Source organism: Zonotrichia leucophrys, chromosome 1 (genome assembly GCF_028769735.1).
Source record: "Zonotrichia leucophrys gambelii isolate GWCS_2022_RI chromosome 1, RI_Zleu_2.0, whole genome shotgun sequence".
NCBI classification, from domain to species: Eukaryota; Metazoa; Chordata; class Aves; order Passeriformes; family Passerellidae; genus Zonotrichia; species Zonotrichia leucophrys.
The window spans coordinates 29,022,714-29,037,073 of record NC_088169.1 but is presented as its reverse complement, the minus strand read 5'-3'; the positions used below and the strand labels follow the sequence as shown (position 1 = coordinate 29,037,073).

Genomic DNA, 14,360 nt, shown 5'->3' with positions numbered 1-14,360 from the left:
CTAATGACTAATATCAAGCTTAACAGCCAGATCAAGTCTGCTGCTGGCACTGAATCAGCACGTTCTCACACTTTTGGGATTTGCTTGGGGCTTTAAGACCTCTACAAAATTAGTGTCAAAATAGGCCATCTTGCTTTTTTTGCTAGCATTAATAGAAATTCTCAATAAATTAACATCTTAAACAGTTTGCCATCTCTCTGTAGCAATTGGCTGATATCACAGCCAATATTTTGCTCCTGGTAGAATTAAAATTCTTCTAGCAGTCTGTGACTCAGGTAGAAGATAGGCTATACCACTGATCAGAGAGGCAGCTAGCACAGCACTAGCTGCAAGCATAAGCAAATGCTGAGGAGAGATAAGAAGGACAGGTAAATAGCCCTAGGTACTCTTCCAGCAGCCAGCCAGCGTACTTGTATTTTCTCTTGTTTGTCTACACTGCATATATTCTCATTTGTATTACTTGTCTCTACATTCCCTATGTTCACCTCTCTATATATGCACAGGGATAAATGCTCTCACATACATATGTTCCCACCTTCAATATTACCAAGTGACATTTTGACCAAAGCTGTCTTGATTGCAAAAGAGATATTTTTAAACCTAGTCTAAAAAAACCTCTGGATATGCAACTTCTTTATCTGTTGATGAATCTTCCCTACTGAGCTAGCTAGGTACTGCAAACCCAAGTTTAACATAAATGATGAATTGCCTCCTGTTGCTGGCTTCTTTAGGGGTCACATTCACACAGTCAGTCCCCCTTTTCCCTTTCCTGTTGAATGGGTGAGAGTCCTTAGAACAATTTTGCAACAACACTGTGGAATATATTTGTAAAGTACCCCCATTAATGTCTTGATTGTTCAGAGGTCTCTTAAAAGGAACAAGATGTCTAATAGATGATAAGTATGGTACTTATTTTATGCACTACAATAATCTAATTAAAGCATAAGTTATTATACACTTGTAGACTAAACATGCATACCAAAGAGAGCATGCAAGGGGGTCTGAGATGGGCTGGCCATTTGGTGAGCACACTGTACAAGAGCATGTGTCACTCATTTAATTTAATGCATTATTAACAACTCCTGAACATGATTAGCACTTCTCTAATTGTGATTGATGCGAGATATTCTGCAACAGCCCTTCCACAAGCGAAAATTTGTAGATTGTTAAAATGGAAAAGTAAATATATTTTATCATCAGCCACCCAACATCTTGGAAAGTTCCAGTCTCTTTCAGCAATGTCCCAGTAAGTCTCTAATTCTGTCTGACACGAGTGGCTTTAACTATACCCCTGTTTTTTTCAGAGCTGACATTCAGCTCCAAGATGTTCTCCAACAGGTGGCCTTTAGCTGGATGGTTACCAAGTGACACTGGTGACAACAATATTCTGTCCCATACATAAAATACAAGGGATGTGACAATGCCAGGAGATATCATAAAGCACAAGAGGAAAGCTTCCAGATAAACTGTGGCCAGTTCTCTCCCCCCCCCCCCCCATTTGCCTGTTTAAAGATGAGCTTTCCTGACCTTTGCTCTTTAAAAAAGCCTGGGTTTGCTAGTTCATTTGCTTGCTTCCACCTTTCTCCAAGGGCATTTGGAAGGTAAACACTGTATTCTTTTCTGCCCTCCCCAAAAGATTCTAGAGGCTGAAAGAAAAATGTTTGAAAGAAAGAAACTCTTCTAAAAATTAAGTCCTTTGGTGCTCTTTAGGATTTCTAAGTTCCTTTTGGGTTTAGACCACTTGATGCACACAGTGTGTGTCTTCCTGTCATTGTATAAAAAAATGCTTTTTGTTTCATTAAGTTATCAAAACTTTATGGGAGAAGACCATAATTCCTTCACCTGGGCTGAGTTTCTTACATCCCTCAGGAGAGTTTTGAAGAAGTTGCCTGGACTCTTCTGGCTGTGTGGTGACCAGAGAACCCAGCAGTGGTTTATGAGCCAAAGGAAGGGGTGCAGTCTGTCCTCAGGGAATTAACAGGCAGCAGCCAGCTCTCCTGGGAAGCAGAGTGCTGGCCATGGATTAATTATGGGAATTTAGGGAAGCCCCTTGTCCTCTGTGGGGTTTGAAAAGGTCTGTGAATGAGACCTACATCCTGGGTCTCCTAGGGTGGCTGTTCCCCATTTTGGTACCCAGGGCAAACTTGGGCAGTGAATAGCAAACACTCTGGGTTCAGACACATTGTCCTTTCCTCTCAAGGAGCTTAAATTTGGGGTGTTAAACCGCAATCAATCTTGCCAGCATCAAGTGATTTTCCAAGGTAGCAGAGCAGAGAGGACAGCAAGCCACCCATGCTGGGGGTTCTTTTCCATGTCATGCAACATGATGGAGCCACACAGCCCCCAGCCTGCCTTCAGGTCAGGGATATTTCCTCCCTGTCAAAAGGCTTTTAAATGAAATCATCATAGTCAGCCAGCACAGAGCGGTGGAAGCCGTACCTGAGCTTCCAACATTGTACAGGGAAAAAAGGAGTAAAGAGTGTGATGGACAGGGTAGGAGAGCCAGGTGAGAACTCTGCCCCTTTAGGTTTGAAAATCAATTGCAAGCCAAAAAGTTAGGTTCAGTGACCACAGTGACAATCTTATAAAGCAACATTTGTAATGTGTATTTGTTACCCCCACAGTCATTGCTCTGGCAGTATAAAAGGCCTTTAGAGCATCCCCGGATGGTGTTGTCTGTTCAGACTGAAAGCCTGCCTTGCAGCCATGCTGTTCCCATGACATCCAGCCCCAGATTCCCAGCTGAAAGCAGAAGTTACTGAGGAATCAAGTACAACAAGGGACTGCCGATGGTGAAAGGAGAAGCAGATCTGCCCTCTTGTGTACATGGCACCTACTGCAACTTTTTCTAAATTATTATGAAGTTAATTTATTCCTTGTAGTAATAAATACGGAAAAGATATTAATGCTTTGAGTGTTTCAACCTCACCATAAAAATTAAAAAAAAGAAAATAATGGATGAAGGATTGGGTTATTTCTTCTCAGGAACCAGTTTGTAGACCTGAAGGTAACCAAGGTGTGTAGCATGATCAGGAGAAGCTGCTTGGAACACTTGGGCTATCAAACTAGAGACTATGAAAATACAAGGAGTACAAAACCCCTAAGACAATAAATCTGATTGCTAGGGAAACTCAACCATCTGCAAAATTATTACCCATTAAAACTAAGCTGTTGTGTTGTTGTTGTTTTGTTTTGTCTTTTGTTTTTATCGAGGATGCAAAGTAGCTTGAGTGTTTTCATTGCATTCATCACAGCAGGAAGGACCAAGAGAGAAGATTTCAGCTGAGGCAAGCATATTTGGCCAGTCTTAATTAAACCAGAGAGGGACAGAGGGCAGCCAGCTTCATAGGGCTGGGAAGGTCAGACTTTCCATGTCCTCCTCCTTCCAGCTGTTTTCTTTGGAAGCTTCACAGCTAGTCCCTTTAGTCCCTAACATACCCAAATCTCATGTATTAGACATGACACTTGTAAAAAATTATAACCTTGGCAGCTTCTCTGGACACACAGATCAAAAGATCAGACTCCCAGCAAAGACAAAATGTAACACAGGTTGTTTTGAGTGCAAAGCTCAGGCTGGTCTTGCCATGGCACTGGCAGATCAACCTGCCAGTTTATAACCAGCTGCTCATTTTCTGTTTGCAAACAACTTAGTAATGTCTAGGGGTAAAGAGTAGAGCTTGTTCTGGATTGGACTTCTACAAAGAGGGTTCTTTTCTTTTCTTTTCTTTTCTTTTCTTTTCTTTTCTTTTCTTTTCTTTTCTTTTCTTTTCTTTTCTTTTCTTTTCTTTTCTTTTCTTTTCTTTTCTTTTCTTTTCTTTTCTTATGACAATGAAAAACATCAATCAAAGGAAAAAAGAAGAGAAGCCAGGCAGTATTACAGAAGAACCTGTCAGTAGACAATGAATTTACAGCTGAATAGGCCAGCTGTAAATTGAGTGAAATCTGGATGCAGCTTTAAAACACAGGCTACAGCAAAAGGTGTGTTTTCAATTTGTCATCACTGTTCTGAAAATATGCTAAGTCAAATGGCATCAGTTTTTCACTTCTTTACAAGGAAAAAGCAATTACATTCTAGGCCTGAGGATATAGTAATATATAACAGAATAAAAAAAATTCTTCAGCATACAAGAATTCCATCTTCCATAGAAGTGGTAAATGCTGTTTAGGCGCATTTCTCAACAATTTTCCTGATTCTGTTTAGAGTGTTTTTTTCTTTAAGAGTTCCAGTGAGATCAGCAATAAAGCAATCTCATGTGAATTAGCTTGGTTTTGTCTGAAGCAAAATTACACCAGCAATACATGTGACTTGGTGGATCCTATCTAATATAACTTCATTATAAAACAACACCAATATCCCTCCTTACCACAGGACAAACAAGAACAAAAAGTAAAATTAATAAATTCTGCCATTGAAATAAAACCAATAATTATTATGGTTTCTTCTTCTCACTGTTTACCCTTTACCTATTTTAGACTCATTGTTGAAGATCTGGGGGATTTGTGGCCTTTTATGCTTCTTTATGCTAAAAAGTTGTGTCTAACATCTGGGCTTGCAGTTTGAAATGGTACTGGGGGCAAAACTATTTAACTGCATCATAAAGCAGGCTGCAAAATATTGAATGACAGGAAGATCAGGTGTTTTCTGTTAATTATTTCTCATTCAAAGAAAGGCCAAAATAAATATACCTTGTAAGGCCTCTTTACAAAAAAAATATTTAAACACTTTGTTTTTTGATATCAGATACATTCTTTCATTTTTGTGTATGTGTGTGTGTATATATATATGCACACATATATAAAAACCTCCCAAGTATCTTCCATTCTTCTAATATTTCTTTCTTCCCTTCCCAGAGGGCTGAAACTCATGCACAAGTAAAGGAAAACACACACTTTTCCCCTCCTTGTTTCTTCTTAGGACACATATTGCTGGTGGATGTGAATAATCAGTTCCCAGAGAGGGGATGCCCTTGAATCCAGGAGAACAGGAAGAATGTGGAGTTGCCTTCTAACCTTTTTTAATTTGCCATCCAGACTCAAACAGAAGCCAAGACATCCTCAAGAGGTCTTTGGCCAATCACAGCACTGACCTTATTTCTTGCCATTTTTAGAGAGATGTGTTTCAATTACAGTCATGTCAATGTGGATGTTTTAGTGTAAATTTTAAGTTCTCTATTTTAAAAATGGAAGGAATCTACAATAGAGTCAGCAGTTGGCAATATCTGAATGACTAATAGCCAGCAGAGGTTAATGTCCCTTAACTTCCTCACAGGCCATCAACCCTGAGAGCTGATCATTAATTGCCTGCAGTAGCCTGTGCCATGGTCATTACTGCTTCGTTATTCAGATGAAATGAGTAATACCAATTTTAGGATTTCAGTTTTCATAAATGGAGAGCTCAGTCTTTTTTTCCCCCAACAAATTCCACATCCAATCTGACATTAATTTTCTCCCCACTTTGATAATGCTCTAAGCCTGTTAAGCTTTCATAACAGTAAAGACTTTTCCCATGTATTAGACTATAGTGCAGGCAAATAGCTGGATTATATTCAGTTATTGATGCATCACTGAAAAAATAACCACAGAAATCAATCATGGTAAGTAATAAATGAATGAGCTGGAAACAGGAAGAGTTGCATCCAAACTGCAGAGCAGAGGCAGTGTGTGACTTGGTCCTGCTTTCTGTTCCCCAGTCACAGGGGAATCTTTGAGCTCAGACTCCTGGGCTTCCCTTCTGAGGAACCACAAGGCATGGGGCAGATTTTTTTCATCAAGGTGCATAAAGGGTAATCTTCCAAAATCCCCACTATTTCAGCCTCCTTGATTACACTGCAATGTAATTCACAAGCCAAAGTTGCGATAGGTTTATCTTGATAAGAAAGTCTTGTAGAGTCTCAAAATCATGTGCTCTCATTTTTGCCCTGGAATCCAATAACCCTGCTTTCTCCACTTTTTTTTTTTTTTTTTTTTTTTTTTTTCCTACAGAGGGAAATGTGTGAATGCAAGACTGTGGTGAGCTCCAGCTGATCCCTGCTAAGGATGTGTCAGGCACTTGGTATCACAGGTATGTCTTTCCTTCCCAGGGGAAAAATTTACAGGCAGTCTTTGGGAAATCAAAGATAAATGCATGTTTGATGAGTTAAATGTACCAAAGCGCCAAATTCTTCCCATCCCAGATGAAACTTTGTGCAAAAAATGACACACCAGATCTGCCTTGCATGGATAACCACAAATAGCAATTACAGAATTACCTCCTGGGCCTGTTTTTTATGGTGAAACTCTGTGGTGGGCAGAGTAGAAGAGGTCAAACTTGTCAGTCACAGCAGTTTCTCCTGCTTTGAAGATCAGTGAATTTGTCAGTTATAGTCAGGAGAAATGAGGCACCAGAACCAGCCCACGCACAACAGTTCAGAGGCAAAGATTCAGGGAGGTTTAGATCCATGGTCTTGATACACTTCATCAGAGGTCACTTCTCAGCTAATCATTTTCCTACCCAATGCACACCCAGAGTCCTGAAGCTTATTCTGACAGTGTGTAGTTCAGTGTGCCAAAAATTCTTTGCAATCTGATTGTCCTTTATAAAATACTGTTGTGACCATGTTTGCACACACTCAAAAGCAAAATTGTAAGACAGTTCTGAGCGCCTCGCTTCAGGCAGCTCTTTTGCCCAAGGCAGGTGGCAGACCAGTAACCAGGCTGAGGAAAGAGTGTGGGGAAGAAGGGGCAGAAGAATGTGAGTCATCACTTCAGCTGCTTTTGTTATAAACACCATTCTGACCACATGCCTCTGTTCCTGTTTGTGTTTGAATGCATTCAAGTAATGTGTTGACAAATGGTGTGTATCAGACAGAACCTGTCTTTAAAGGATGCTACTGTTGGCTGTTTTGGGACCTTGGCCTCGTGCTTGAGAATGCCTTCTTAGTCCATTTGGACAAGGTACAAGCAGTGTCCTGTGCAGAATTTTGAGTTACACAAGTCTTCTCAGCACAGCCCTTTCTGCAGGTTCCGCTGGACACAGTGGGATGGGAAGCTCTCAGTCTCTTTGCACAGCTGAATGCTGTGAGAGCTTGTCCAGAAAAAGCAAGGACAAGAAAAAGCATTTGCTAGGGAACGGATGTAATATGAGCATGTTTGCACAAGTAAATTGAACAGGGCCAGACCATAAGTTTGAGCACTGTTCCTCTATATGTCTGTGCGTCTTATCAGTGTTTTCCCTGAACAGATTAGGTCAGTCTAAAGGCAGTCCTCTAGACAACACCTGGATGGAACTCAGAGGTTAGCATGTGAAAGGACTACCCCAGCATGCCTGGACATGACCACACTTGGGATTTTGGAAAGGAGAAGGAATGTAGAAAAAGCTTATGAGCCTAACAATTGTAGGATGGCAAACTGCAGAAGTTGTAAATCTTGAAACCCCTCTGTTGGCTTTTTTTAGTCTGTTTTAGTTCTCTTTTAAGTACTCTCCAGTGATGGAAATAGAGTCCCTATTTTAAAAAGTTTACTGAGAAAATGAAGAAGCAATGTAAAACCTGAGACAAAAAAAAGAGAATAAGGAAGAAGAAGAATGTTCTGTGTCTATTTGGTTGCAAGCTCTTGACAGGTCTCCTGCATTCATATACTGGAATGTATATTTACATATATATGCATATATGAATGCATATACATAGAGAGACACACACATATATATACATATCCATATAGATACACAGATGTGTCCATCATGGTTATTTTGAAGATCTAGCATGTTATTGTTATCATATTACTGCACTACTTGTCAGGTGCACGACAGATGTGAGCTTTTTGACAGGAAAGGATGAGAAGGTAAAAATCTTTCTCTGGAGGTCATTTCATGCATGGAGAGCTGCAAAAGGGAGGGCAGTGGAATGAGAATGGGAAATGGAGAGTGAAAGGATGCCAAAGGCATTATCAGGACAAAGTGATAGGAAGAGAAGATCAAAAGATCAGGGACAGAGCTGCATAGGGGCTTGATAGTAAAAGGGGGATATATGTATTTTTTTAAGCTGTGAAATGGAGAAAATATAGATTTGGAAAGTGAGAGGGCACCAGTTGTGTGTGCAGTGTGATGGAGGCTAATCCATTCTTAGAAAGGGAAAAAGAGCTAAGAAATAATTTTGGTCCAAACATTTAGGTTCTTCCTTCTTAACAAACAATGCTGCTGCTGCTGCTGCCGCTGCTGCTGCTGCTGCTGCTGCTGCTGCTGCTGAGAAAACCCATGGACTGTGTGATTCTTAAGATTTGCTTCTTGAAGATTTTCTTACGTTTAGAGTAGTTGTCCACTCCCGCTCACACAGTCAGGTCTCACACAACTCATCTCTCAGCTGTTCCAAAGACAGAGGTAAAGCCATGAGTTTGGAGGTGAGGCGGCAGCACCACAAATGGTTCCTGTCTGATCAGGCAAAGGCTGCCCACATCTTTCATCACCTAACATGCCATGTCACAGATGGGACAGAGTTTTGACATGTCAGGCAGGTGTGTGTCCCCCATCCTCAAATAGGTCCTGACTGCTGGCAAGCTGCCCTGCAACAGCTCAGTATCCCAGTGTCTCCTGTGCCCTGGGACCTCTCCTTCCAGACATCACTCCTAATCTGTTATTGTCCCTTGTATCAAATAAAAAGAAATTTGACAGTATAAAGAAAACAGAAAAACTTTAGACTTCTACATTCTCTACTGAATTAATCATCTCTGGCAGATTTGTGGCTTCCTATGACCCTTGAGTTTTACTGTCTGCTAGCACATCAGGCACTGATTTTCCTCTCTTTTTCCCCTACAGCAAGCATTACAGTGATCTTCTCAACACTGACAGGGACAGGGCTTATTTCCAGTAAAAGGGCACCATACTTAGCTGTGCAGGGTAAGTGAGGTTAGGGGGATAGGTGCATGGGAATAATAAAGGCACAGAGGGCAGCAGACTTTCAATATGTTTGTGCAGTTAAATGTAACAAGTTCAGACACTATCATTTATTTTTTTCTACTGTTCACCAAAAAAAAACTCTTTATGTTGTTTTCTCTCTGTGAGTGCTTTCGTATTTTCCTTAACCTCTGCATTGCAGTGCAGCTAGGCTGTGCACATGAAGATAGACTCCCTGCCCTGGGGAAGATCCAAGATAAGCAGAGAAGTGACATACAAATGGCAAGGGGGAGAGAGCGATCTAATCGCCTGGCCTCAAGCTCTGTGCATTAAGATAGTGAAGGCATACACAGAAGAGGAAAGCTGCTTTCTGCTGGGAGAGGTGTGCTTCTCTCCCCCTTCTCTTCTTTGTCCTTGTCTTTTGTCTCCCTTGTGCCCTTTTTGTGCTTCCTGTGCTGAGATGGTGTTAGGCTTGTGAGGGCTGTGGCATGGCCCATGTACATTTATTGGCCATTTAGTTTGTTTTCTAATTGAGCTTGCTGCCTGTCTCCCAGCCCATGGCCTGCAGTCTGGCACAGGGGTGCCAGCTGTTCCTTGCTAAAATTGGCTCCATTCCTCTTGCTGTCTGGTGAATACCTAACACCTGCTGATGGTCTCTGAGTCTGAGAATTTTCCCATGTCTCCCATACTGCACATAAAGATGGAAAATGAGCTATTTTTCCACTCCTCCCTTTCTCATGCCTAAAAAGTCTTTTCAGGTGTCAAATCTGAATTCAGCAATACCAAAAGATTTTCTGCATTTTTATTTCTCTATATTGTTCATCTTTAGGTGGAGCTTTTGAAACCATATGGCTGTGGTGGCACAGGGGACACTATATAGGGCTTCTGTTGGTGTTACAACACCCTCGGGCTGCTGAGCAATGCACCTGTGAAGCTGAGGTGACCAATTGTGCTCCTGCACCTTGTAGGATGCTGTGGTGTGTGCCCAGGAGGAAGGAGGAGCTACCTTCCATCTCATTACAGGTACTTTAAACATACAAAGTTTGTGAATCTCCTGGCACCAAGCTCTAGTGGGGTGATGATGCTGTAGAAGATTTCAGAGGTCTAACACAAACACAGTAAACTTCCTCTACAGTGAATATCTTGGCTTTGGAAGTTCTGGCCAGGGCAAAGAGGAGCATTTGGCTTGACATGTCTACTCTTCTGATGGCTTTTTTTGATTCTACTTTCTCACTGACACTTCTGAAAAGAGCTGTCAGATCACAGCTGCCTGTTTCACACCTCAATGGGTGAGCAAGGACAAGGGCAGTGGAGCCAAGCACTCATACCTGGCTGCCACCCAGATAGCCTGTGTGCACTTGGGCAAGTTGTCAAATCCTCCACCACCCCTCCCCACCACGCCACATTTAACAGAGCCCATTTCTGAGGCCTCCAGGATGTCTCCCCCTCTGCAGCCACTGTAGAACCATCAGTCCATGCTCCAAAACTTCATGCACGTAACTGAAGAGCCTGGTAAGCATTTCATTCCAATCCTCACCTTTCTTTGTGGTCACAGGATGGCCAGAGACAGGCACTTCCAAGTAAGACAAGGTGGGATGTAGTGGTCTGGCATGAGTCTGGGATGAAGATCCCCTTCTCTCATTTCACAGCACCCGGTGAAAAGGTGCTGGAGCTGGGGCATGGGTGTTTCAATTTGCTGCCAAAGTGACTTTTGAGTTGGAGTGTCTTCAATGAAATGTCTGAGAGATGATGGAGACTTTATATCCATTTGTTGGGAGGATTTTTCTATCTGTTATGAAACTCTTCACAAATGCAACTTAATTTCTTAGCCTTATAATAAATTGTATATTCCTGACTTTTCAGAGAAGAAAGTGTGATTGTTCCTGTGGCTGCCACAGGAACAGACGCATGATACCTCATTCCACTAAAATCAATTTCCCAGAGCACAGATAATGTAAGATACAGATTTGTAAAGTAACTTCTGAAAAAGCTACTTCAAAAACATCTAGCCTCATTAATACAGACAGATAGCTACAAATAGCCTTTGCAGATAGCTGGTTTTGCTGACCTAGCTCATAGAAATGAAGAGATTTAAGCAAAGGAAAGGTCCCAGTGAAGTCAATGGGCTTAAAACTAAGGGCAAACTAGCAGGATCTACTTGTACACAGGGCTAAAAGTAGGCAGAGATGCTTTGGCAGGGTGAAGCCCTGCTGTCAGGCTCACTGCTGTGACCCAATTTCTTTGCAGGCCTCTGCAGGGGAAATGCTCACTCCTGCAGTTCATCCCTTTCCTTCAGTGTCATTAGTTCTTATCCTTCCATGTCAAACTTTGCAGAGAGAGGATTTTGCTGTGCTGCTGAGTGTTTGGGAAAAGGCAGCTAATTTTTGCTTGTGGTTTAGGAGAGCCTTGTTTGATTCTAGCAAAAAAACCTGTCCTGAGTTTTCCCATGCGATTTAAGGGCTGGAAGGGAGACGGAGCCCTACTTTGTCCCCTTCTCAGTCAGTGAGCAACTTCATTGATGTGAAATTTTGCATAACTGCCCCTCAAAGAGGTGGCAGCTTGAGGTGCTGGAGAAAAGTTGTCCTTCTTTTTTCCCTCAAGTAGTGCTTGAGGCTTAATCCACTGGACAACAGACACATGAGGATCCACCTCTATAGCACAAGCAAGTGATGGGGGTAACAGCTAGGGCTGGTACAGAGCAGGAAAATGGTTTGGTAGCTGCTTTGAGTTGCCAGCTGTCTGAAGACAAGATTAGGTTTCAGATATCTTGGCCTGTATCCAGCACTGCCTTTCTTATGCAAATGTCTGTATGTTATTTGATTTCCATTTTCCACAACATCCTCCTCAGTAATATGTAGTTAATATTTATATATACTCAGCTAATGCACAGTTTGTATGTACACACTTGACTGTGGTTCTGTAGATTGGTTAAACAAACTCTGTCCAGATCCTGCCCTGCCTTCAGATGTGTATGGGTGCAAACAGGCTCACAATCTATCTGGTGTAAAGTGCCAGAGAAGTGAGAAAGAAATTTAATTTTACAAGCAAAATATTCAGTGCTAAATAAAGTGTATATATATATTTTTGTACATTAATTTAGAGAAGGAGATGCCATAAAATACATCATCAAGGAGCAAGGACACTCCTGGAGAGCAAGCACTGGAGAAACAGGAAAGGATACGTCCTGTGTCCCCTATCGTGTCTATGCCAATGACACAGTTTGTGTGACAACATTCATTCAATTGACTCAATATCATGCAAGGATGTACTTAAGGAAAATTCAGTGCTAAGAAATACTGCCCAGCTAAGCCACACCCTAACTCTTGATAGGAAACAAGGCTACCTGATTTTTTCACGATTGTTTTTGTCGCAAATAAAGGAGTTGTAGAGTCTCTCTTTTACCACCAGAGGTCATAAGCAAAACACCGCAGTCCCTCGGTCATTCTCCAGGAGGGAAGGAAGTGGGAGAGTCAGCAGAAGTATTCCGACATTCCTCCCAAGTAAAATGCAGGCGGTAACCATAAGGGTTCCCATCAACTGAGAGGGAAGATGCCCAGGTTAGCAGTGCAGCCATCGGTGTGCCAACACGGGAGCTGGGAGACAGGTGGAGGGTACTGCTCTCACGCTGCTGGGTGTAACACATATTTGTTGGAATATTTCGCCCTTTTGTATTTGCTGATTCATGAGCGCTAATGCAGGAAACTTTCCGTGTTTTGCAAGAGGTAAGCAGAAACTAAAATCCCTTTTCAAACCTGTGTGAGTATTCAAAAAAGGCACTGGCAGCTTCCCTCAAAATGAACTTTTCTTATTTGCAGGCACATTTCAGGAATAGTAGAAAGCACCTGAGCATAATCAGAAACTGGGAAAGGGAATTTTCCCAACCATGAAGCCTGATCAGCTTGTGGACAAAAAAATACAAGCATGTGATTTCTCTGACCAGACAGAAGACATGAAAATTGGAAAGGCAGCAGAAAGCTTAGGAAGAAAATCAGCTGAAGTATATCCAAGCTGTAAAACTTTAAACAGTTATAAAAGTCATGGATTGTAAACAGTGCGCACATAATTTGCAAAAGGAAATATGCTTTCAGACAAATTATTTACAACAAATACCTTCATCTCTTCTCCTGGCCCCTTTGAGCACATCTCTGAGTAATGTATGTTGGAAGGAAAGGATCAGGGGTGGCAAATAAAAATTGACATTTTTTTAAATCAGGAAATGTCAAGACAGGCAATTCTGCTCTGCTGTAAAAGACCATAATGTCTCTTCTGGAGCTCTGTGTGCTCTCAGTTACTGGTGGCCAGGATTCATTGTCTTCTCAGGAAGAGCACACATGAGGAAAGAGAAATGTCATGAAGCAGAAGTAATGGTACTGATGAGGCAGAATTTCTCAATTTCCTCCACTGTTTTGCAACTCTACAGCGCACATATTTCCACCATAAGCAAAAATGAGTAATTGCATTTATATCAAAAGAGCCCTACCCTGTTGCTCTAGGAAAGTCTCACAGCACGCTTTTACTGAGACTCTTGAAAAAGATGAGGTTTATTTCTCAAAACTGGTAAAGCACATTTCTGAGCAATGACTAAAAGTATGCCTCATTCTCAGTAAGTTATCACTTACAACTCTGACAGAGAAGTTTATTACAGAAGTCTTGACAGCTCATTAACTACCTTACTGAAGAGCACTCGTGCTATAATAAAACCACCATCACTCCACCTTTGCAGCTAGAGAAAAAATGAACAGGCCATTTACATATTATATTCAATCAACAGCCGCAGAAACACAAGCTTTTAAATCTCAAGTGAGTTCCATGGCGGAGTTTCAGTGGGCTGTGGGAAATGCCTGTCTCCTGCCTCTAGAGGAAGGCCACCAAGCCAGGGCTACTCCTCTGCTGCCCTTTGCCCAGCCCATTCAAGATCTTCTCAGCCACTTGTCATCCACTTCCTCAACTCCTTAAAGTTTCTTTATGATTCCCTGTAGTCGGGGGATGTTGTGGTGAGGCAGTTTTGCCATTTCTAGCACCTCCCCAAAGAAAAGCTGTGGATCCACCTTCTGTTGCTTTGATGCTGTGTTAACCATCCCTTTTTGTCAAACCTGTTACTAAAAATCTCTCATAAAAATCTCCAGGATTTAAACACATCTCACTGACAGAAGTGAAGCCAATTATATTGTGTACTGCCCTCAGCAGACAGAGGAAGTTTGATCTCCCTCCCTCTCATTATAACCTGATAAGCTGGAGGGCTTGTATGGGCCCCTGCCCCTGGGTCTTCCCCACAGTAAACACAGCAAAATTCTCTAATTTATACAGAAATAATATTTTCTAGCTCTCCTGTCATACTTATTTTTCTCCTCCACTCTCTCTGCAGCTTGTCATGTCTTTCTTTAAAGTGTGGTTATCAGCCCTGGATAAAGTAACACTCTAGCAGGAAACTTATCCCTACGGATCAGAGAATGTTAAATACTTCTGGTGTCTTGCACATGACATTCCTGCCAAT

At 41.8% G+C, this 14,360-nt stretch overlaps 1 protein-coding gene across 3 annotated transcripts in view; it reads right to left on the bottom strand.

Moving 5' to 3' along the window:
* The window catches only part of FHL2 (four and a half LIM domains 2), a 140,664-nt gene that overhangs the window by 71,146 nt on the left and 55,158 nt on the right, over nt 1-14,360 (bottom strand). The window lies entirely within an intron of this gene.